The following is a 25888-nucleotide window of genomic DNA, read 5'->3' as shown; positions in this document are numbered from 1 at the left end:
CTTCTCTTCCTCTTAAAAAAAATTTTTTTTTTCCTCTCTTTTTTTCTTCTCATGGAGGGCATTCCTCTCTTTCAAATACTTGGGGTTGCAGGTTCTTCACCTTTGGGTGTCTTTTCTGTTTGCTTGTTTTAAAATTTCTTTTAATTTTTTTTAAGTTGACATTTTATTCAGTTTAAGAAATTTTCTTTTTCCTTTTTTTTTTTGGCCATGTGGCATGTGGGATCTTAGTTCCCCAACCAGGGATTAAAACCTTACCTCCTGCAATAGAAGCACAGTCTTAACCACTGGACTGCCAGGGAAGTCCATTCACTTTATATCTTCTAGAAGTTCTTTACTTACCTAAAGGTACTACTCCTGGTTTTTCCCCACTGCAGTAGGTTTGTTCTTCTTTTGATTTAACTTATGACATGTTGATGGGACTTGGAAAGAGAGATAATATATGACTTCCCTGGTGGCTCAAATGATAAAGCGCCTGCCTACAATGCGGGAGACCTGGGTTCAATCCCTGGGTCAAGACGATCTCCTGGAGAAGGAAATGGCAACCTTCTCCAGTATTCTTGCCTGAAAAATCCCATGGATGGAGGAACCTGGTAGGCTACAGTTCATGAGGTTGCAAAGAGTTGGACACGGCTGAGCGACTTCACTTTAAGAAAAATTTAATATGAAGTTTTCAGTTTAAACTTCATTGCTACATTTTTAAGTCATAGTCATGAGTTCAGTTTTTAGTCTTTCCCTCAAAACCCTTCCTTACCACTTGGGGTCTCAACTGTCTCTCACTTATGGGCCTTCATAGAGCAATTGTCACAGAAAGGAAAATGTTATTTAAAATCCAAACTAATTATAACCATTTCTGCTCCCACTCCCAACTCTCAGTGATGGGTGGCAAGATTAATATCCCTGGGAGAAAAAATATTTATTCTGGTCTATCTCTTGTATATTCCAATGAAGAAGTAGATGAGCCATTGTCTTAACAGCTTGGATGTGTCAGCTGAGGACTGGGGCTGAATTAAAGAGAGCCGAATTGCTTGGCATAGTAATACGGGCCACATTACTGACAAAGAATGAGAGGAGAGAGCTAAAATACATAGCAGGCTGCTGGGGCCCTTACTTATTGGAAAAGTCCCAAGGACTATTAAGAATGTAGAAATAGAATACTTTTTAACTTATTAGCTCTTCTGTGATATGTCTTCTTTTTTTCTCCAAAGTTTGAGTGAAATTTGCAATACTCAAATATGCCCTTTTTTATAATGAAGGATGGGGACAGGGAAGCCTGGCCTGCTGCAGTTCATGAAGTCACAAAGAGTCGGACACAACTTAGTGACTGAGCAAGTTTCTGATTTGGTACAGAACAGAGAAAGGAACCAATTGTAGGGCAGAAATACAAGTGAAAGTAAGATTCCAGGGGTGGCAGACACTGAGATTCAAAAGTGAGCTTGAGTACACAAGCCTCTGGGATTCTTCAGGAAGCTTTAGAGGAAAGGAATGTGGAATTTCCGCTGACATCTGGGCTACATATTTGTTATGTGAACTTTCACTTAATTGTGTGTGCATATGCTCATTGTAAACACCTTGCTGCTGCTGCTGCCAAGTCACTTCAGTCGTGTCTGACTCTGTGCACCCCATAGACGGCAGCCCACCAGGCTCCGCCATCCCTGGGATTCTCCAGGCAAGAACACTGGAGTGGGTTGCCATTGCCTTCTCCAATGCATGAAAGTGAAAAGTGAAAGTGAAGTCGCTCAGTCATATCCGACTCTTCGCGACCCCACGGACTGCAGCCCACTAGGCTCCTTTGTCCATGGGATTTTCCAGGAAAGAGTACTGGAGTGGGGTGTCACTGCCTTCTCCGTGTAAACTCCTTAGGTATAGGCAATTCTACTTTTTGTTGTGTATATCTTTTTACTGCTCAGGAGTCTAGCACTGCAATGTGCACATAATATACTTTCACTAGGGACTTCCCTGGTGGTCCAGTGGTTAAGATTTCATACTTCCACTGCAGAGGTGTGGATTTGATCCCTGGTCTGGGAACTAAGATCCTGGATGCCACATGGTAGAACCGAAAAAAGAGAAAAAATGCTTTCATTAAGTAGTTTTTAGATCACTCAACATACTGAGTTTTCACTGGTCCATTCTTATACCTACTACTTTGTGAAAAAAATAAAAAAGACCCATTCTTGCAGTTGGAGTAAGAGGTAAGGCTTAAAGGCAGATTGACCCATTTGAATGCAATCCATAACAAGTCTATTCTACAACCAGCTATTGAGGCATTGAAAATGCTTCATTTTGGTGAAATGAGAAAGTATATACACAGCAGAAACGATAAAACACAAAGAGCAATAAATGAGTTAAAGTATGATTTACCTCTTTCATTTGATAATCATTGATTTCTAATTCATATAAGGTAATAAAATATCTCTAGAAATGAATATATCTTTTTGTTTCGTTGTGCTTGCCCAGAATTCCTTTTCCTTTCTTAGGGTGAGAAGTCATTTGATTTCCTTTGAGAAATTGTCCCTAACATGTTGCAAATTGGGTAAAGTGTTTAGTCAGTGTGTCCCCATCCCTTAGCCAAGACTCAGGATGTGCTGGACAGACTCTTCCTGGAATATGAATACTATGCTGGTGACTGAAGTTCAGTTCAGTCACTGAACTCTACTTCAGTTCAATTCAGTCGCTCAGTTATGTCCACACCTCTTTGCGACCCCGTGGACTGCAGCATGCCAGGCTTCCTTGTCCATCACCAACTCCTGGAGCTTGCTCAAACTCATGTCCATCGAGTCAGTGATGTGATCCAACCATCTCATCCTCTGTCATCCCCTTCTCCTCCTGCCTTCAATCTTTCCCAGCATCAGAGTCTTTTCCAATGAGTCAGTTCTTCGCACCGGGTAACCAAAGTGTTGGAGTTTGATCTTCAGTATCACTCATTCCAATGAATATTCAGGACTGATTTCTTTTAGAATTGACTGGTTTGATTTCCTTGCAGTCCAAGGGACTCTCAAGAGTCTTCTCCAACACCACAGTTCAAAAGCATCAATTCTTTGGTGCTCAGCTTTCTTTATGGTCCAACTCTCACATCCATACATGACTACTGGAAAAATCACGGCTTTGACTAAATGGACATTTGTCAGCAATGTCTCTGCTTTTTTAATATGTTGTCTAGGTTGATCATGGCTGTTTTTGAAGGAACAAGTGTCTTTTAATTTCATGGTTGCAGTCCCCATCTGCAGTGATTTTGGAGCCCAAGAAAATATGGTCTGTCACTGTTTCCATTGTTTCCCCATCTATTTGCCATGAAGTGATGGGACCAGATGCCATGATCTTAGTTTTCTGAATGTTGAGCTTTAAGCCAACTTTTTCACTCTCCTCTTTCACTTTCATCAAGAGGCTTTTTAGTTCTTCTTCACTTTCTGCCATAAGGGTGGTATCATCTGCATATCTGACATGATTGATATTTCTCCCAGCAATCTTGATTCCAGCTTATGCTTCATCCAGCCTGGCATTTTGCATGATGTACTCTGCATATAGGTTAAACAAGCAGGGTGACAATATACAGTTCTGACGTACTCCTTTCCCAATTTGGAACCAGTCTGTCCCATGTCCAGTTCTAACTGTTGCTTCTTGAGCTGCATACAGATTTCTCAGGATGCAGGTAAGGTGGTCTGGTATTCCCATCTCTTTCAGAATTTTCCACAGTTTGTTGTGATCCACACAAAGTCTTTGGCATAGTCAATAAAACAGAAGTAGATATTTTTTTGGAACTCTCTTGCTTTTTCTATGATTCAACGGATGTTGGCAATTTAATCTCTGGTTCCACTGCCTTTTCTAAATCCAGCTTGAACATCATAGTTCATGTGCTCTTGAAGCCTGGCTTGGAGAATTTTGAGCATGACTTTGTTAGCGTGTGAGATGAGTGCAATTGTGCAGTAGTGTGAACATTCTCTGGCATTGCCTTTCTTTGTGATTGGAATGAAAACTGGCCTTTTCTAGTCTTATGGCCACTGCTGAGTTTTCCAAATTTGCTGGCATATTGAGTGCAGCACTTTCACACCATCATCTTTTAGGATTCGAAATAGCTCAACTGGAATTCCATCATCTCTGCTAACTCTGTTCTTAGTGATGCTTCCTAAGGCCCACTTGACCTCGCATTCCAGGATGTCTGGCTCTAGGTGAGTGATCACACCATCATGGTTATCTGGGTCAGGAAGATCTTTTTTGTATAGTTCTTCCGTGTATTCTTGCCACCTCTTTTCAATATCTTCTGCTTCTGTTAGGTCCATATAGTTTCAGTCCTTTATTGTGCCCATCTTTGCGTGAATGTTCCTTTGGTATCTCTAATTTTCTTGAAGAGATCTCTAATCTTTCCCATTCTATTGTTTTCCTCTATTTCTTTGTATTGATCGCCGAGGAAGGCTTTCTTATCTCTCCTTGCTATTCTTTGGAACTCTGCTTTCAGATGGGTATATCTTTCCTTTTCTCCTTTGCCTTTCGCTTCTCTTCTTTTCTCAGCTATTTGTAAGGCCTCCTCCGACAACCATTTTGCCTTTTGCATTTCTTTTTCTTGGGGATGGTCTTGATCACTGCGTCCTGTACAATGTCACAAACCTCCATCCATGGTTCTTCCGGAACTCTGTCTATCAAATCGAATCCCTTGAATCTATTTCTCACTTCTACTGTATAATTGTAAGGGATTTGATTTAGGTCATACCTGAGTGATCCAGTGGTTTTCCCTACTTTCTTCAATTTAAGTCTGAATTTGGCATAATGAGTTCATGATCTGAGACACAGTTGCCTCCTGGTCTTGTTTTCCTGACTTCTCTTCTGTTTATAGAGCTTCTCCATCTTCAGCCGCAAAGAATATAATCAATGTGATTTCAGTTATTGACTATCTGTGATGTCCACGTGTAGAGTCTTCTCTTGTGTTGTTGGAAGAGGGTGTTTGCTATGACTGGTGTATGCTAAACCTTGTTAGCTTTTGCCCTGCTTCATTCTGTACTACAAGGCCAAACTTGCCTGCTGCTCCAGGTATCTCTTGACTTCCTACTTTTGCATTCCAGTCCCCTATGATGAAAAAGCCATCTTTTTTTTTTTTTTTTGGTGTTAGTTCTAAAAGGTCTTATAGGTCAGTATAGTACTTCAACTTCAGCTTCTTCCGCATTACTGGTTGGGGCATAGACTTGGATTACTGTGATACTGAATAGCTTCCTTGGAAATGAGCAGAGATCATGCTGTCTTTTTTGAGATTGCATCCAAGTACTACATTTCAGACACTTTTGTTGACTATGAAAGCTATTCCATTTCTTCTAAGGAATTCTTGCCCATGGTAGTAGATATAATAGTCATCTGAATTAAATTTATCCATTCCGGTCCATTTTAGTTCACTGATTCCTAAAATGTGGATGTCCATTCTTGCCATCTCCTGTTTGACCAGTTGCAATTTACCTTGATTCATGGACCTCATGTTCCAGCTTCCTATGTAATACTGTTCCTTACAGCATTGAACTTTACTTCCATCACCTGTCACATCCAAAGTGTTGTTTTTGCTTTGGCTCAGCCTCTTCATTCTTTCAGGAGTTATTTCTCCACTCTTCTTCAGTAGCATATTGTGCACCTACCAATCTAGGGTGTTCATCTTTCAGTATCATATCTTTTTGCATTTTCGTACTGTTCATGAGGTTTTCAAGGCAAGAATACTGATGTGGTTTGCCATTCCCTTCTCCAGTGGACGGTGTTTTGTCAGAAGTCTCCACCATTACCTGTCTTGGGTGGCCCTACATGGTATGACTCACAGTTACACTGAGTTAGACAAGGCTGTGATCCATGCGATCAGTTTGGTTAGGTTTCTGTGACTGGATAGGTAGGATAAAGATAGTGGACTAGAAAGTCATGCACTCATCTTCTCCTGTGAGAACTCCAAAATTTCCACTCACTGCTGAACAGCCATTGACAGGAGAATTTTGCATCTCACCAAAAAAGATACCCCATGTCTGAGGGCAAAGGAGAAGTCCTAACAAGATGGTAGGAGGGACGAAATCATATTTAGAATCAAACCCCCTACCCACCAGAGATGTTTTGAGGGCTCAAAAAAAACCCTGTGTGTACCAGGACCCGGAGGCCCCACAGAGACCAAGCCTCAGTAACTGGATTCCTGATCAGAGTTATTGTTTGAAGAAGTGTTTTTATTTGAACAAATGTTGGTGTCCAAGTTTGTTTTTTTTTAATTAATTTACCAAATAGGTTTCTACTTAGAGTTTCTACAACTATTTGGTAAATCAATAAAAACTTGGACACCAACATTTGATCAAATAAAAACACTTATTCAAACAATAACACTGATCAGGTGTCCAGTTACTGAGGTGTTCCATCAAAAATGACAAATTGTCTTCCAGTGCTTCATGGAGGGGAAAAAATGGGGAGGGACAGGCATGTTCTTTACTTCCAGGGCATGTGAATTGAATAGGGAAGGACATACACAAGCCAAAATTGCATAGTCCTTCTCTGTTTTTGTTTATTCCATTAAGAACATGTCCTATTGTGGTATAAGGCCTGACAGATGTGTCTTGACATCCGAGGGAAACAAAGAGGGCCTCTAATGGGCTAACCACAAGTTCCCCTCCCAGGTCTCCTCCCATGGATAAGGTCTTCTAGCCTTATCACGGGAACGAGGCACAGAGGCACTCATCCCTGAGTAGCAAGTTGTAGTTCCCTTCCTGCCTATGAAATTATTCAAATAAGCCAATAACATGCTCCCATGGAAATCAGGGGCCTGTCACTCTTTTAATACTGTTAAAGAAGCTTCCCATACCCCCCAAATCGTTCACTCTGTCCCCATATGACCTTATGTGGTGTGTGGTATCCTCCTCTCCTGGGCTGGGAGTATATCAGTTTAGTCCAGTTGCTCAGTCATGTCTGACTCTTTGAGACCCCACAGACTGCAGCACGCCAGGTTTCCCTGTCCATCACCAACTCCCAGAGCTTACTCAAACTCATGTCCATCAAGTCGATGTTGCCATCCAACCATCTCATCCTCTGCCATCCCCTTCTCCTCCCACCTTCAATCTTTCCCAGCATCAGGGTCTTTTCCAATGAGTCAGTTCTTTGAATCAGGTGGCCAAAGTATTGGAGTTTCATCTTCAGCATCAGTCCTTCCCATGAATATTCAGGACTGATTTCTTTTAGAATTGACTGGTTGGATCTCCTTGCAGTCCAAGGGAGTATATATGACTGATAAAATGCTGTGTGGTGTTAGGTGAAGGAAAGTTACATGGCTCAAAATAGCCTGGAGTTAAAACTTCCCTCCAGGTCCTCCCCACCATTCTATGCAAAACAAAGAACTCTCTCACCCAAAGAAAAAAATGGACATCAAGGCTGATTATGCCCAGCTCCCAGCTGGTCCTCTGGCCAATCTCCAAAATTCCTTGCCCCAGCCGTTTAAGAGATAACTACTCCAAACAGCCTTGGAGAAGAACAGGCCCCCTTAAGACAGTAGCTTTCCACGTATATGCCTACATATACTTACTCTTTTCTTGGGTTAGCGCAGCAGCTCACTAATCTGACTGCTGCCCCTTCTCGCCTCATTAAAGGTGATCTGTCCCTGTAAAGTGCTGGTCTCGTTCTTTTTCTGAACCTCACCTTCTCTAACTCCCTTACCCTACATTGGGTGTCATGCATTTGGCCATCTCCATAAGTCTATGATTTAAATCCCTTTTTCACCCATAGGGTTAATAGGGAATGATTAAACACTTACCTGAAGAGAAGAACAAAGCTTTCTTTCTCAAGCCAAGAGATATGCACTTGGGAATAAGATAAGGACATAATTTGGCTACTTTCTTGTCCATCTTTCCCTTCATTTAGAAAGTAATGCTTAGGACTGAAGGGAAAACTCCAAGGAGAGATGTGAAATCTACAAGCTCTCACTTTTGGCAGGGAACCAGGAACAACTCGTTTACAAAAGGGAATGGGAAGGCCCAGGACTGTCTCCTGCTTGGCTTTTATTATAAGGTCAACTGGGAGCCAGGCTCATGGTGGCCTATCCTCCCTCATCAAGAGAACACTTTGGGCTTTGGGGTCCCAACCATCATTGTAATAAGACATATAACTTTATTTAGAATGTAGCCTGCACATGTCCACCTCTCAGGTAAGGATTTGAGGATTCAAAATCCAGGCTATCTTTCTGTTAGTTGGTCATGACTAGCATATGCTATTTTCAGCCACACCAGCCAAGTGACTCTCAAGGCATTTGGTTGGCTGATTTTTCTTTATAGTCACTTTTGCTACCTTTCCTTGCTCAAGGCCAATCCAGTCTTCTTTTATGTCCTGACTATAAGATCCACACGAGGTACCATCTCCCTTTCTGCTCTCCTTTGAATATTGTTTTAGTTTTAATAGGGGGCTCATTTCAAAGATATTTATTTATAGTTCATTTGCTTTATCTTGTAGTGACTCAAAAATGGAAATTGGAGTCTAGAAGATCTGTGCTTGGTCTCTTACTAAACTAGGTAGTCTCTGGTTGTTGGTTTAGAACTTGAACTTTGGTAAAGATCTGAATCCTAGATTCATCACTTAATAGCTATGAAATCGTAAGCAAGTCACTTATACTCTCTAAGTCTCAGTTTCCTAAGCTATCAAATAGGGATAACAATATCTACCTTCCCAGGTGGTGATAGTGGTAAGGAATCTGCCAATGCAGGAGACACAAGAGATGCAGGTTCAATCCTTGAATGGGGAAGATCCCCTGGAGTAGGAAATGGCAACCCACTCCAATATTTTTGCCTGGAAAAATTCCATGGACAGAGGAGCCTGGCAGGCTACAGTTCATGGAGTTGCAAACAGTTGGACATGACTGAACACGTGTCAGCAGTCAGAAGCATAGGATTATCTTGAAAATACAAGGAAATAATCCCTGTGAGGCTAACCCTATGCTAGCACCTGATCAGTATTAGGTATTATTGGTTTTTTTTTTTTTAACATGAAATCCCATCTCATTGAGAAGGATTAATTTTTTATTTATAATTTTTATTTTGGTTATGTTGGGTCTTCGTTGCTATGTGAGATTTTCTCTAGTCGCAGTGAGTGGGGGGCTACTCTTCCCTACAGTGCTTGGGCTTCTCATTGCTCTGGCTTCTCTTGTTGTGGAGCACAGGCTCTAGGGCACGTGGGCTTCAGTAGTTGCGGCTTCCGGGCTCTAGAGCACATGCTCAATAGTTGCGTCTTATGGACTTAGTTGCTCCAAAGCATGTGGGATCTTCCCAGACCAGGGAATGAACCTGCATCTCTGGCATTGACAGGCGGATTCTTAACCACTGCACCACCAGGGAAGCCCAGCAAGCATCGATTCTAGCAGCAGCAGCAATTCATGTCTAAGTCCAACCCAAAATCCAGGAAAGGTGGATGTCGATTTAATTCACTTAATCTGAATTAGTTGTTGAAAGTGGCATATTCAGGTCATTTGGACCCCCGCCCACTCTGAGCTGAATCCATGCCTCTCACAACAGAGACACAGCACTTCTTGTCTTTTCCAGGCAGACTGTAGAAGCTTCATGTTTCACTGCTGATGAGTTTAATTCTAAGATAAAATATTTTACCTGTTTAGCATACTGTTAAATTAGACCAGCTCCCTATCTTCTGAAATGCACATTTTGGGATTGATGGATTTAGAATTTTTTCTTTTTGGTTTTGTTGACTGCAAGTTTAAATCTTTGTCTTTTTGTCTTCTTACATGGAAAAACATGGACAAAAATTCAGTCAGTGAGTGGCCCATTTGAATGAAAGGATATGGCCAAAGGGAGCTATAATGAAACTTAGGGTTTGATGGTTCTTGGTTTCCAGTCTTGCTTTTTCAAACTGGAGCCAGTTGGAGGTCAGGGGTGCTAAATCTATGCTTTGTGAATGTACAGACAAATGACTTGGTCTTCTATTCGGCCAGGCCTTGACCTTTTGAGTTAAAGAAAAGAGTGTAAGTAATTCCTTCTTTGGAGTGACAATTTTCAGGGACAGCTGTTTTCCAGCTTATGGGGAGAAGGAATTTCTGGCTACTAGCTAGCTTCTGCTGACGGGTTTACAGACTTCCTGCTCTTCCCCAGTTGGTGCTAATGCATTCCTCATTGTCTGAGATGGTTAGACTGCTCTCGTCGTTAAGAGAAAGGGATAGGGATCCATTTCCAAATCAGAGACATCCAAATGTGTGCAGAAATCATGCATTTTAAATGTAAGTACCTAAACTAAGGTGAAAAATCTCAGAGGTAACAGAAGAATATCACGTTTCAAGTATGGAGAAAACTTCCTTTATAAAAAGGGCTGCCTTAAAGAACAAGCAAGGCCTTAATGAGAGAGAATTCAAACTTCAAAGTTCACAGTCAGAGTAATCTGGTGGATCATTTTGATAATTTCAGTTTCTCCATCTCTAACATGATCATCAGTCATCCAGAGCAGACTCACAGACTAGCTGTGAGAACAATGAGACACATGATTCCATCCTACTGTGTTTGTATGTAGTATGGGAGATTGAAAAAAGATTCTGGGCATGTATCCCAGAGAAATTAAAACTCAACATTTATGCAAAATATATACATAAATCATAGTAGCTTTATTTATAATAGTCAAACACTAGAAATAATCCAAAGATCCTTCAATGAGTGAAAAGATAAACTGTGGTACATCCATACCATGTAATACTACTTAGTAATAAGAAGGAGTTGATGCATGCAATGGTTTGAATGGATCCTGAAAGAATTATACAGAGTTTGAAAAGCCAAATCAAAAAGGTACTCTATGATTCTTCCATTTATATGACAGTCTTGAAATGACCAAAGTTTAGAGATGGAGGACAGATTAGTGGTCTCCAGGAGATAATGATGAGTGGGCAGGATGGTGCCTGTGGTCATAAAGGGCAGTAGAGGGATCCTTCTGGTGATGGACCTCTTCTCTATTTGGACAATGGAAGTGATTACTTGAATCTATACATGTAATATCAAATTGCATCTTATTAAATATACACACAAATAAGTGCATGTAGAACTCCTGAAATATGTAGATTATAGTAATGTCAATGGTCTGATTGTGATACTGCACTATAGCTATGAAGGTATTGTCTGGGGAACTGAGTAAAGGGTATGTAAGCTCTCACTCTATTATTTCTTACAGTAGCACATAAATCTACAGTCATCTCAAATTTTAAAACATAATTTTTTTGTTTTAGTTTGTAGCTTTTGACTGCCTTCATCCAAGTCTCTCTCCCTCTACCCTCTTCCTCTGGTAACCACAGATTTGATCTTTAGATGAGTTTGTTTACTTGTTTTTAAAGTATAACTGTCCTGCAACACTATGTTAGTTCCTGTTACACAACAGAGTAATTCAATATTTCTATACATTTCAAAATGATCACTATGCAAGTCTAGGTACAATATGTTACTATACAAAGATATCATACATTTATTGACTATATTCCCCACACTGTGCATTTTATACATGTCTCATTTATTTTGCACCTGGAAGTTTATACTTCTTAACCTCCCTCACCTATTTTCCCCCCACCCCCCACTATTTTTTTAAAAATACAGAGAAGTTTTAAAAATCTCTCTTCTATGACTGGGCCAGAAAGATATTACTCTCACCTTTTAGGTCAGCTGAATTTCTTGGTACTCTTTTTTCTGTATCTCTGTGTTTTATCCATGTGTTTATCCATGTGTATGTTTGGAGCAGAGAGAGTGTTAAAGCTGAATTCACACTGCCATAGGAAGCCAGCAGAGTTCGCTTTAGTGAACTGTAGAGACACTCACAGGATGCACTCAGATGGGGCTGGGCAGCGACTCCATCCAGACAGTCCCCTGATGGGGTTGACATCATCGTGGTCATCTGAAGTGGTCACAGTATTCCTCACTTTTTTACAACAGTTTTATTGTTATACAAGAAGTGTATCTTCTCTATGAAAATGTTAAAAATTCAAATAAGCAAAAGAAAAAATAAATACAAAATAGCCCACCTAATTTTTAATCTGATTTTGGAAAGTAAACTTGTCACCTGAGAATAAACCCCAGAACCATTTTCTATTAAGAGACATTTAGCAGAAAGTTTATCAAGCCAGAATACAGCTTTTATTAAACAGGTCTCAATTTATAATCAGCAGTCATATGGCTCTTCCCTTTTCTTCCTGTTCCCCATCTCTGGAAAGTGACCAAGTCAGAATTTCATATCTCCAAATGAAAATTTGAGTCCACTGTTATGGGATAACCAGAGGAACAGCAGAGTTCAACATAAGCAGTAAGAGAAAACCTCATAACTTGGGGCTTATTGTTTTGAAAAGTGTCAAATAAATCAGATAATTCAATTGATGAACTATTCAGAGAACTAGTGCTTGAATGTTCTGGGCCTCAGTGGTAAAGATTAGCTGTTGGACTTAATGAACATATTCGTATGATGATAGTTCTATGAGGAAGTTGCATGCTTATATCCATAAAAGAGGTAGAAGGTAATTAAAGATTCAAATGAGGTCACTGGCCCTTAATACGTTCTTCTAAGGCCGTAACATTAGGCCATTAGAAAAGCATTTGACGAGCTACTGTCAGGTTCCCAAAATAGTTACTAGTGTTTGTATTAGAAGCAATCAAGTGTGTGTCCAAAGTCCGCTGCTGCTACATGAGTGTGAGGCATGGAAATGGCACATGGGCTTGGCTGAAGAACAGTCATCCTGCGATAACGAAGTTGGGGTTGATGTTCATGCAGGATATAATTGGAAACTTAAGCAGGTCTTTGGGAAAGGCTTATCTCTGGTCAAATGTTGGTCTCCAAGGAAAGCAAAGAGGTGCCTGGCCTCCCTGTTACCGAATGGCTGGTGGAGATGCTTCAGTTGGTTCTGAAGGCAAAAATGCCTCAGAGTTACTACTGACTATTTAATCTGTGATTTGCTACAATCAATAATCATAAAAGCCATACAAGCCTTTGCATTTCCCTACTGATTACTTTAGATTTTTAGATATACAAGTTGTCCTTCTCTCTTTTGATTTTCTCAGGCTCACATTAAAATTAATTCCCACAACCTCAATACACAATAATTGATTTGAAACTTGGGTTTTCACCATTTGATCCTTAAGACAAGTGTTTAGCCTCACCTGGGTTAAGATTTTTTTCATCTGTAAAATGAGGTCTTTGGTTTTATGATGTAAGTAAATGCTTTGATATGCATATAAGAGAATCTCATACTAAGAGGAGAAAGAGACAGTTCTCCCTACTTCAACAGCAGCCTGGGAGTCAAGCTCCCCTTGAATCAACACTGGAATCCTTCAATTTCCTGGAGGAGGCAGCAAAACCTGTTGGATGGATGAGTGGTCTTGCCAAAGTGGTGGCAGTGTCCAGTGAAGGCAGTGACATCCTGAAGACAGGATGGAAACACTAGATTGTGGGGAAGCCTTGGCAGGTCCAACAGGTTCAGGAGAGATTGATGACTATAGCAGCACCCAAAGGAGAGAGGATGGAGCAAGAAGAGAGAACAAAAATACCAGAAATCACTAATGGGTCACCTCTGAGAACTCCCAGAAGTACCTGGTGGAGATTTTGTTGGGACTGGAGAGTCAGAGTCTGCAAACGCAGATTGCCCGTGCATAATAGCATTGGAGTGGGAAGTTAGACATGAAAATACTTAATTGCTATAGAAATCTGCAAAGAATCTCCCAAAGGGCCCTTTCAATTCTGTATTTGGCTCAGCCAAAAACAATTGGCTTGACTCCTCTGGAAGAACAGAAGGTGCCTCGTAGAGCTAAGTTTTCGTGGAGGCATCTGGTTCCCAGCAGGGCACAGAACTAATGCAGCTGAAAAAGCATGCAGCTGTGACTACAGGCGTCTTGTGAATGACCAGGCCCGGCTTGGGCTTCCTGCCTAAGTTCAAAGCATGGGTTTTCATCTGGGAGTCAGGTTGCGGTGGGAGGTGGGAGGAAGTAAGTGAATGGCCTGGAGGATCTTTACAAACCACACATTCCTCAGGCCCTACTCTGGAGCTATTGAATCAGAATTTCTGGTACTGGGATTGAGAATGAGTGTGGGAGTCCAGTGTGTCTTTTGAATTAGGAGGTAATTGGAGAATTGAGGAGTTTTAGGGGAGAGATGTGAAATGTTTGCTTGTGTGACTAAGGAGTGGATAGAGAGGTACAGACCAGAGATATAGAGACTGGGGGTCAAGAGGAGGTGAGAGGAACTAAGGCAGGAGCAAGGTGGCTTTAAAGGGAACCAGAGGAGACACCTCCATTCCCTGGAAGAAAAAAGGCGTGAAAGATATGGATGTAAATGAGCCTGAAGCTGGAGGGAGTGCAGCCAGCCTGAGGCTGGGACTGAGGACTGCCCTTTTCTCTCTAGAGTGGACTGTAAGTCAAGGTTGGCTGCAGAGAGAGGAGAGGGAGGTTCCGAGAGGCAAAGTAATTTCTTTGAGCTTCTACAAGGGTGAGTGGCTAATCTGGGCTGCAAACTGAGGTCTCTCTCAGTCCAAAGCCCCTATTCTTTCTCTGATTCACTATTTTCTCTTTGTGCAGTACTGTCTAACCAAACCCTGATATGATGCCTTTCTGTTAAGTATCCTCCTTGAAAAGTAATTTTTGTCACAATTAATTTGATGGATGCTCGAGACACAACAGCTTTTTACATTAAATTGTTTCCACTTCTCCACAGCCATCTCTTTGCCTCCAAAACACACTCCCTCAAGTCCCTGGTTAGTTTAGATCTGTAATCTTTGTCACCTAATGTGAAATTTAATTTGGGAGGAATCCCTCACTTTCTTGGTAACTATGTACGATTGCCCTACACTTTGGGTCTGCTCTCCCTCCCCCTCAATTATCTTTCTAAAAAGAGCTCTCTTTTTTTTTTACCCTCTGGGATTTTTGGCTGCTGTTTGATTCTGAAAGAGCACAATAGGAGAAACAGATTTTCCATTCCTCCCAACCTGAGCCTTCTCTAAACAGATTGCAGAACACAGCCTCCTTTCCTCGGAAGCGTGTATACTCATATTCCCAGAGAAGCCGCTGGACACTGAACGCTGAGCCTTGTTGACCATGTGAAATCTCTCACCACATGCCGTCCGTGCGACGGTAACCATGGTCTCCCTGCTACAATCTCATCATAGAAACTCCATCCAAACACCCTAAAGAGCTCACAGATGTTCAGAAAAATACACAATAATCCTTGGCTGATTAATTTAATATCATTTGGAGACATTCTATAGATCACTAGGCTGCTGTTTTATTCTGGAAGCCATAACCTCCCCATTCTCATGCCTGTAATGTTTCATTTTGATTCATCTCAGGGCAAGGCAGATGATACCCAAACGTATGAACCAAGGGGCTGAAACATAGATCATTGCCTCCCTGATAAGACTATCAGTGCCTGGGAAAGAAGCCTTCAGCAGCAACGCTGAAGTGACACATGAAAGGACAGATGATGTGGGGAATTTGTTAAACATTTCACATCCTGCCAGATGACTTTGTGTATTTGTGACTTTTTTAAGATGACAATTTAAAATTTTTTATGTTATGTGTTTGCTATGCTCTTTGTCTAGAATATAAACCTTATTTTAGCTTTCCATAAAGTAAACAAAACAGAGATATAGACCTAAAGCCTGACCAAAAAAATGCCGATTTTGTATATTTGTTTTGTTATCCCATCTAGTTAGTGTGTCTGTAGTGGAGGTTGGCAAACTTTTTTGGTAAAGGACCAAAGAATAAATATTTTGGGCTTTTCAGGTAGTACAGTTTCTGTTGCAACTAGTCAGTTCTGCTATTGTCACATGAAAGCAGCCTTTAGAAAATATGTAAATAAATGAACATGGCTGTGTTCCAATAAAACTTTATTTACAATATAGGCAGTGGGCCAGATTTGCTCTAAAGCCTGTAGATTGCTGACCCCTAGAAGGTAAGTTACATGAGGATAAGTGAGTCCTCCAACATAAAAAGTTTGCCAATGACTGATAGGGACAAATAGCTAGCATTACTGAGAACTAATTATGTCTAGATACTGTGCCAAGGATACATTATTGTTGTTCAGTCGCTAAGCTCTGTCCAACTCTCTGTGACCCCATGGGTCACCCCATGTAGCCCACCAGGCTCCTCTGTCCATGGGGAGTTCTAGGCAAGAATACTGAAGTGAGTTGCCATTTCCTTCCCCAGGGGATCTTCCCAGACTAGGGATCAAACTCATGCCTCCTGTACAACCATAAGGATATATAAGATATATAAACATTGTTTACTGAGGTGGATATTACTGCCCTTTTTTGTAGATTGAGAAATGAAGGTCAAAAAGCTTAAGCAACTTACCTGAGGTCACATGGCTAAGTAGTGGGGTCCTATGGCCTGCCTACTGTTGGTGAGGGTATGGGTGGGTGCAGTGTGTGCCCCAGGGCACTACGCTGGGACTTACGTCCCACCACTTATCAGATACTTGGGCTCAAGATCCCAGGAACTGTACCCTCCATTTCATATAAAAGCTGAGATACTAAGCGGTCCTGGGATTAGAACTATAACTGTGGTCATCTGTGTCTTCTCCCAAGCTGCCCAGTAATGGGGCTAGCTGTGTGTATGCTCTGGATTCTGAGTGCCTGGGTTCAGATCAAAGTCCTCCTCTTCATTGCTGTGACTGGGCAGATTGGTTTGTGATCTGTGGGCCAGCAAAGGAGGGAAGGGAGAAAATGAAAAATGATATGGAAGATGAGGAAGGAAGATAGAGTAGTAGAAACACAAATGATATGAAGGTGGCAAGGAAGGAGGTTTTAAAAATAACATTTCATTCATGTAATGATAGTACAGGTGGACTGATGGGAAAAAATGAATATGCCCACAACCCCACTTACCTCTCGGTATTATATACATTGGGGATAGCCCCTTCTAGGCGTTTACATCTGTCTCATGTGTTCTAGAGATACTCCATATGTTCCACCGATGCATCTGGCCGTTGCTTTCCTCGGCTCCTGCTCTGGACTGGCAGCATCTCTGTTCTTCTCTTTCCACATCCCTGGTGAGCACTTTGTTGGGCTTCTTCTGCCCTCTTATGCCTGCTTTGCTACAAAGTGTGGGGACCAGCCCCTCCTGTTATTCCCTATAGCCCAGCTAACCCAAGGCAGTCGTGTTTAACAGACTTTAAATGTCTTGAGGATCCCACCAGGGAACTTCATTGAGGGAGAGGAAACTGACAGCTGAGTATTGCTGTGTCCAGCATCCGTTAGCCACACATATCCCACTGGACATGTCTTTCCCAAATCCCTGACTTGCTACTACTACTAAGAAAAAAATATCAGGAGACAGCAGAATGATGATGACTGCTCAAACTGTAAGCTCTGCGAGGGCAGGAACTGTGTCTCTGCCGCTTAACACTGTCTTCCCTTCACCAAGCACAGTGCTTTGGCACATAGTGGGGGCTCCATAAATATTGTTATTTGAACGTGTGGAGGAGCCCACAGCCCTCAGCGAAGGCAAGCTTCGGTAATACTAAACAGAATATCTTCTGCAAGTGGATCTGGATTACTCTGCTGGTTCAGAATTTCCCCAAGGACAGTGGCTTAGGCACTTCCCCTCCAACCTCCCAATCCCTAACTAATACATATTTCAGCTTCTATCCAGAAATTTAGAAATGGGTGAATTTTTAAAAATAGCACCATTTCATCTCTAATATGTGTTGGGTGTTTTATTTTGCATAGTTAAGATCATGGTGTATCCATTGTTCTGTATCCTGTTTTCACCCCCCCCCCTCCGCCTTTGAACATGATTTTGTCAACATGATTCTTTATGACTGCATAATGTCTCATAGAATGTGGTAGATGTACATAATTTGCTTAATCATTCTTTTTTCATTTCAATTTGGCTATTATAAATGGTGTTACAAGGAACACTCTTATATTTAAATCTTTGTCCATGGTTTATACTATTTCCTTGAGATAGATGTCTGGGAATGAAATGATAGTATCAAAATATATGAATGTTTTTATAGCCCTTGTATCTCTTGCCAGATTGCTGTCTGGAAAGATTATCTCAATTTATATTCTCACCATAAGATATAAAAGTGCTTATTTCATCAAATCCAGCTTCATATTATAATCATTTAAGAATCTCTATTAATCTGATAGATGAAAAATAGATGGTTAGTGTTATTTCACATTATGTTTCTTTGATTATGAGTAAGTTGAGAGAAATGTTTAGAACCCGGGTTTGCCTTTATAGTTTCTAGCAATAATACATGCTACAACTATTAATATGTATAAGCTTTCTGTATATAGTTTCCTTTCAGACCAATGCCCTCATTGCCGAACAGAAGGCTATGATGGGTTATGCAGCCCAGTCTCTGCCATATGCTTGGTGCTTATTATTAAGCCCAACTACTGAGCAAAGAAAGACATAATTAGCCTTTTTGGGAATTATTTTAAGCCTTCAGCAGTAAAAGGCCTAAAGTTGATTTATTTCCCAGAATCTATTTGTGCCCGACGCCTTTTTAAGTCGAGTCAGACCAAGTGACCAGGCATGGTGTCAACCTCTATGCAGGAGCTTCTCGAGCTCTGGGGGGCCGCTGAAAATAATCACCCATGTGCCTTTGCACACCCCGAAGACACCGTCTGGAGACAGAAGTCGAGTCATTGGGAAAGAGGTAGAACCACTGGGGACACTAACAGAGGCAGCACAAGCTGAATTTTTCTCAAGTTCCCAGCGGTGGAGCTGAGGCACTGTGCTCTGGGTTGAGAGAGCCTTGGGTCCAGTTGAGGGGCTTGCAGTCTTTGCTTCTGGGGTGGGGGTCAGGAGAAGGCTCTCTCTGTCATACAGACACATATTCTTTCAGGGGACTGACTTCATCAAGAAAGCTGCTTCTGCCAGTGATTATCCTAGGCTAGACTTGAATCTGTGCTTCCAAAACAAAAGCAAGTTGTCTGATTCTAAAGCCAGCCTACACATTATTGTGCTTCCAAAGACTGTATTGTTTTGTAATGATAGCAACGGATTTTTACCCCCAGAGCACTTGGAAACACATTGTAATTCCCAGCCTCACTCTCCACCCAAATTGTTGTCTGAATGATTGTGCTCATTTGGGCCGTTATTCATCGATGGCACATTTGGAAACAAAATCTTGAGGTTGTCACGGGTCTGCGCGTATTGACGGAGTTCTCAAACGCCAAGATGATAAACACAGTGCAGATGTTCCGTGGGACAGTAACCCAGCCTGCCTTTGGCAGTTTCACACACAAATGACTAAACACATCAGTTCTGGAAATAAATGCTGCAGCACAAGTTCACTGACTTTTCTTGTCATAAAAAAAGTGAGGGGCCAAGATTAATTAAAACCAGGAGCTGGTTACTTTCAAAGATACCATAATGATAACCATTCCAAAATGCTTCTTGCAATTGGAACCTGTTGTGGGGAGCCAGGAAGTGAGAATATAAAAATGCTTGGAGGGAATTCTGCAGTCAGAGGCCATGTCTGTTGGCACACCCATGCCAATATTCTTGGGAAGATATGGTATTTTTGAATGAATAACAGAATGATTGAACAAATGGTTGGGTGGTTGGAATAACACTGAGGATGCACCATGTCATCAATATCAGTGCTAGCCCCGGTATTGAGGATTCACATAGGCTCTTGGCCCTCTGTAGAGCGCCTCCTTCACCTCTTCTTCTCACGGATTCCTCACGATGACACTGGGCTTAGGTGCTCAGTTGTGTCCGTGTTGCTCAGTGTTACTCTTTGTGACCTCATGAACTGTACCCCGCCAGGCTCCTCCATCCATGAGATTCTCCAGGCGAGAATACTGGAGCGGGTTGCCATTTCTTCCTCCAGGGGATCTTCCCTACCTGGGGATCGAACCTGCACCTCCTGCATTGACCAGCAGATTCTTTACCACTGGGCCACCTGGAAAGGCCCCATAATGATACCACAGAGCAGGGATTTCTTTTTCTGTCTCAGAAAAGTGGGGACTAAGGAAGATACGACATGTCAGGACCAGAATTTAAACCCAGGTCTGCTAGATTCCAAGACCTATATATATATTTTTTTCTTTTTTCTTTTTTTTTTTTCATTTATTTTTATTAGTTGGAGGCTAATTACAATATTGTAGTGGTTTCTGCCATACATTGACATGAATCAGCCATGGATTTACATGTGTTCCCCATCCTGAAACCCCCTCCCACCTCCCTCTCCATCCCATCCCTCTGGGTCTTCCCAGTGCACCAGCCCTGAGCACTTGTCTCATGCATCCAACCTGGATTGGCGATCTGTTTCACACTTGATAATATACATGTTTCGATGCTGTTCTCTCAGATCATCCCACCCTCACCCTCTCGCATAGAGTCCAAAAGTCTGTTCTATACATCTGTGTCTCTTTTTCTGTCTTGCATATAGGGTTATCCTTACCATCTTTCTAAATTCCATATATATGCATTAGTATACTGTATTGGTGTTTATCTTTCTGGCTTACTTCACTCCATATAATGGGCTCCAGTTTCATCCATCTCATTAGAACTGATTCAAATGTATTCTTTTTAATGGCTGAGTAATATTCCATTGTGTATATGTACCACAGCTTTCTTATCCATTCGTCTGGTGATGGGCATCTAGGTTGCTTCCATATCCTGGCTATTATAAACAGTGCTGCAATGAACATTGGGGTACACGTGTCTCTTTCAATTCTGGTTTCCTCGGTGTGTATGCCCAGGAGTGGGATTGCTGGGTCATATGGCAGTTCTATTTACACCAAGACCTATATTTTTAATCCACATATGAGAGTGCTGCTTACTTAAAAAGAGGTCATGTTCAGCAAAAAGTCATCATCTTTTCATTGTCTCAGTTATTATTTCCTCGGCTACTGAATCTGATGTTACTAGATTTGGAAGTCTGCTGAGGGACCACTTGGCCTTAGAGCCCTCCCCCTGTAGGTGGAGAATCAGAGGTTCTGCCCCATCCTGTGACCGTTTGGCTGACCTGTGCAAGTGAGAGGCAGGTCTGGAAGAGGTCAGCTAACAACTGACCTGACAGTTTTCTACCTCATCTTGAAGGTAAGGTCAAAATGGGAGTCATGTAACCTAAAATAATGAATGTGGATCATGCATATTTTTTTTTAATCACTTAAACTGACACCAAGGTAGAATCATCCTGTGCATAAAACTCCCTCAGTAAAAATAAACATTAACAGGACAGATATATGAGAAGTACTTTCCCTTAAAAACATCATTAAAATGGTGAGAACATGACGAACTTGCAGATTACACAATATCTTCAGTGAATATTGAATGTGGTCTTTTACAAAGTTGACGTGTGTGCTGCTTGTAGGTTCTTGACAGTGGGAGAAACTGACCATATGTCATTGGTTAAAGCTAAAAGCAGGAGTGAATTTAAATATGGAAAATACCAGCCACTAATTGCCGCTGATTTTTCATTCTGAGCTGTGTAAACAGGTATCCTCTACCCTCTGTTCTTTCCATGTCTGCTTCCACTAGTCTCCCCAAACCACTCATTGAGACCAATGAGACTGCTCCCCATCAGGCTACTTCCGTCTGGTCCTTCCATCACAGTCTGCAAACCATGTGTTGTTTGTCTAAAACACAGTCTGACTTTTTCTGCTCCTCTGTGGGGGATGGTCGCTGGCTCTTCAGTAATCAAAGCTCTTTTGCATTGCTCCCCAAATCTTCTCCTTCTTCATTTTTCCTTCTCCTCTTCCTCCTCCTCCTTCATGCTCCAGAAACATAGTTGGTAAGGATTCTTCATTTAGAAATGACCATGCGTGGAATTCTTGGGTAGTTTACCAACTGATTGCAAGAGGATCGGCCAGGACCTCTGGGACTTGGATCAAGTGCACAGCTCACAGTCACCAAGATGCTTCTGGAAGAGTCACTTTAGCTTTAAGAAAAGCCAAGAAAGAATTTTTCAAGGAGGATTCAATAATATAGCAAAGGCCGTCACACTTAGCAGTGAACCAAATTCCTGAAATGACAGCCGTTGTCTGTCTACTCGTGAATCTGCCCACTGGTATGATCAAAACGGCAAAGGACACAAGGGGAAGTTCTTAGGGAAACAGTGGAAAAAGCTGTGGTGATTATTAATTTTGCCTCTTTAGAAAACTCTCCCACCCAAGGTTGCCAGATTCAATATAGAACGTCTTTTTATTTGCAAAGTCTGGCAACCCTCTTTCCTATCCACCCCATTTTTCAGTTAATAGTTGCCTTCTCTCTGGCTACAGGAATAAATGTGTGCCCAATTCCCATTCCAACAGAGGCTGGCCCAAATTGTGTACACATAACTCTGTTAGCGCCAGAGTCATTTCTTGGGATGGAAAGACACCCTTTGGCTATGGCTGCTAACCTGAGGTTTCTGGCAGCCATTACCAAATAATGTGAGTGAAAATGCAAAGAGAAGCAGAGATAAGCAGTGAACAAAACAGACCCAGAACACTGGTAGCGTTGAGTTCCAGTGTTACAGCTTCTGAGCCCCTGGTTGCTGCAGCTTTTCCTTGGGTGCTGTGCTATCCCCATTGCAGTTGTAGGAACTGGCAAATCCTCTTTTTTTTTTTTTTTTTTTTACCTCCATTAACCTAATTTGATTTGGATTTCTATTCCTTGTTCCTGAAAGAGCTTCTGATTCATATACAGAGAATTCTGATTCTGAGCTCTATCTTTTCCTTAAGTAACACATACAGATTAGAGAAGGGTGCACAGGATAGAAGTAGATGATGCCCTGAGCTGCGATTACCTCTTATTATGTATTTGTAGATTTAGGAATCATTTGTGGCAAATATTGAACCTCAGATGCCTTTCTCTCTTTTCCATTGTCTTCCTTCCTTTTCTCTACATCATAAAACCAAAGGCCTCATTTTACAGATGAAAAAAATCTTCAACTAGGTGAGGTTAAACAACTTGTCTTAAGGATCAAATAGTGAAAACTCAAGTTTTAAATCAATTATTGTATATTGAGGTTCTGGAAATTAATTTTAATATGAGCCTAAGATTTGGCCACCTGATGCGAAGAACTGACTCGTTTGAAAAGACCCTGATGCTGGGAAAGATTGAAGGCGGGAAGAGAAGGGGACAGCAGAGGATGAGATGGTTGCATGGCATCACCAACTCTATGGACATGAGTTTGGGTAAACTCTGGGATTTGGTGATGGACAGGGAGGCCTGGTGTGCTGCAGTCCGTGGGGTCGCAAAGAGTCAAACACGACTGAGCGACTGAACTGAACTGAAGATAGTCAAAAAAAAAAAAAAAAAAGACAATTTGTCTTAAAATCTACTGTAATGAATAGGGAGATGTAGATGCTTGTATTGTAGCAAATCACAAATTGGAGGGACAGACTGTTAGTGATCTCTTAGCAGTTATGTTCATGATCAGCCTCATTCTTCTACCAGATCCTACTGCTTTGGCCACTGGGCTGGGAACATGACCCAGGTCTGCTCACTCAAAGCGCAGAACTCACTCCTCCTGGCCACAGGGATGACTCTGGTGATGGGTCATTGCCTGGGAAAGAAATAACCAGTGTCTAAAGGATAGAATAATGACACTCCTTTCCTGAGATGTGGTTTTTATTAGAGCTGATGGGAAACAGATTTCCCTCTCTGGTTACTGAACGGGGGGAATGTGTGTCTGGAATGCTTTGCACCCATTTCTCCTACCATATGGGAAAAACCTGTCTGCTATTGGAGGAAGAAAACCAAATCAGCACAAAGAGAGCAGCAGAAACGACTGGCAGACGTGGTCTTTATGACTTTTAAGCCCCCAGATCCACCCATTCCAGAGGACAGATCCATCCCAGCCTTTTCCTGCTTTATGAAAGCCAAAAAAAAAAAAAAATCTGTTTTACCAAAGTTAATTTGATGGAAATTTCTGACACTTAAAACTAAAAGAGTAGTTTTATTTCATTTGTGACACTACTTTTCTTTGTTGGCATGGATTATTAATAGCTGCATGCTTAGAATTTTCCAAGTTAATAATGATCTGGTAAAAGCTAACAGAAAATCTAAGGGTAGGTTTAAATTCAATATGCATTTTCAGGGAAAATATTATACTAACCACATGCAATATTTAAAAAATAAGTTTTAGCTTTAGACTTTGTTGTGAAAAAAACACCTTAAGATGAAAGAAAAGGCATAAAATATATGAGAAGTTTTAGACTATGTCTTAGTGTAGAGAAGGCCTTCACAAGCAAATCTAAAACCCAAAAACTGTGAAGGAAAGTATTGACAGATCTGACTGGGGAAATAGTTAAACTGTTGGAATATAAAAGTTGCTGTTAACAAAATTAAAAGATGAGTGACAGAATGGAAGAATATGCTTGCCAAATATATAATTTATAATAACTTAAGGCTCATAATATGTAAAAAGTTCCTACAGGTCAAAAGTGAACATAATCCGAGACTAGAATAGACTAAAGTTACAAATGCCTAGGAGAAAAAAGAGAAATGGATGCTTTCAGCCTTTTAGTGCAGGGAACACAGACAGGACATAGAAAATAAAATTGAAAAAATTTTAAGCCACATCTTTTCCTTTGAGGAAAGCCCTTTTGCCTCAATGCCCTTTCCTCCCTTGCTGGTCTGGAAACTTATTTGTGTTTCCCCCAACTCTGGCCCAAGGAGGATCCATCAACGTCTCCCTGTGCCTCCCGTATACCTTGCGCATGGATTTCTTATGACCGTATTCATTGTGCGCTTACCTGCTTGCTTTCTCTCACTGCCAAGAGCTGCATCCATCGCTAGGTCTTAGTGATGAAGATAATCGCTCTGAATTTCTGATACCTTATCTAATATGTGTCCATAGAGCAGACAATCCATAAATGTTTGGTAAGTGAATAAACAAATAAATGTTGGATCTTTGTGGACACTGTTAGAATCAATACTTAAGTTTTATAGGAAAATATCTAAGTTTCAATGTCATTTTGACTCTAGGTATTTACACACCTTATTTTATTCATATGAGAAAAGGGAAGAGGTAACAGAGAAAATTCTGTATTTAATCCATTCTGATTTACCAATTTTGGGTGTCATTGCTGTGTATATGTCAACTGGATTGTTATTACTGATGGTGTGACAACACGAAGGCAATTCCTTGATGTTTTAGTCAACAAGCAATTCAATTGTCATTTGAGAAAGAACTATTCATTCTGGCTGATGAATGAAAACCTCCTCTTCTTGTCATTCAGTGAGATCCAAGAAGCACCAGCATGAAAACTTGTAGAAAAAGTGTCAGTGGCTTGAAAGATGATCCAGCATCTGTAGCCCCTTTGATGCTCTGAGGATACTGTGTGGGGAAAACATGGCCATCAGCAATCATGAGTCACAAAAAGATTCAGGGAGTCAGACTCAGAATATGAAGAAACTTAGAAATAACCATTTTTAAACTCATATCTCCCTTTTTACACATGCATAAGTGTTCTTATAATAGAACCTATGTCTCCATCTAAAAAGACTATCTCAATAAATGTAAAATAAAAATTCTAAGTAATGAAAAAGCACTGCATTGTAATTTTATAGTTGAACTGATAGTGTTTTTATTTCTTTCATAGTGGTATACTCCATAATGGTGCATCTTGCAGTCACTGACAGATTTGATTTGATGAACTATAGTAATAATAACACCTAACCTGATTGGAAAAGACACTGATGCTGGGAAAGATTGAAGGCAGAAGGAGAAGGGGAAGACAGAGGATGAGATGGTTGGATGGCATCACTGACTCAATGGACATGAGTTTGAGCAAGTTTCGGCAGTTGGTGATGGACAGGGAAGCCTGGTATGCTGCAGTCCATGGGGTTGCAAAGAGTCAGACACGACTGAGCAACTGAACTGAACCAAACACCTAACCTGTATTGAGCCCTATTTTTCCAAGGCGCTATCCAAGGCACTTTATGTGCCCAATCTCATGTAATTCTTAAAAAAAACTCTATAGACTGACTATGATTATCCT

Source organism: Cervus elaphus, chromosome 8, assembly GCF_910594005.1.
Source record: "Cervus elaphus chromosome 8, mCerEla1.1, whole genome shotgun sequence".
Taxonomy (NCBI): domain Eukaryota; kingdom Metazoa; phylum Chordata; class Mammalia; order Artiodactyla; family Cervidae; genus Cervus; species Cervus elaphus.
This window is presented reverse-complemented; position numbering follows the sequence as displayed.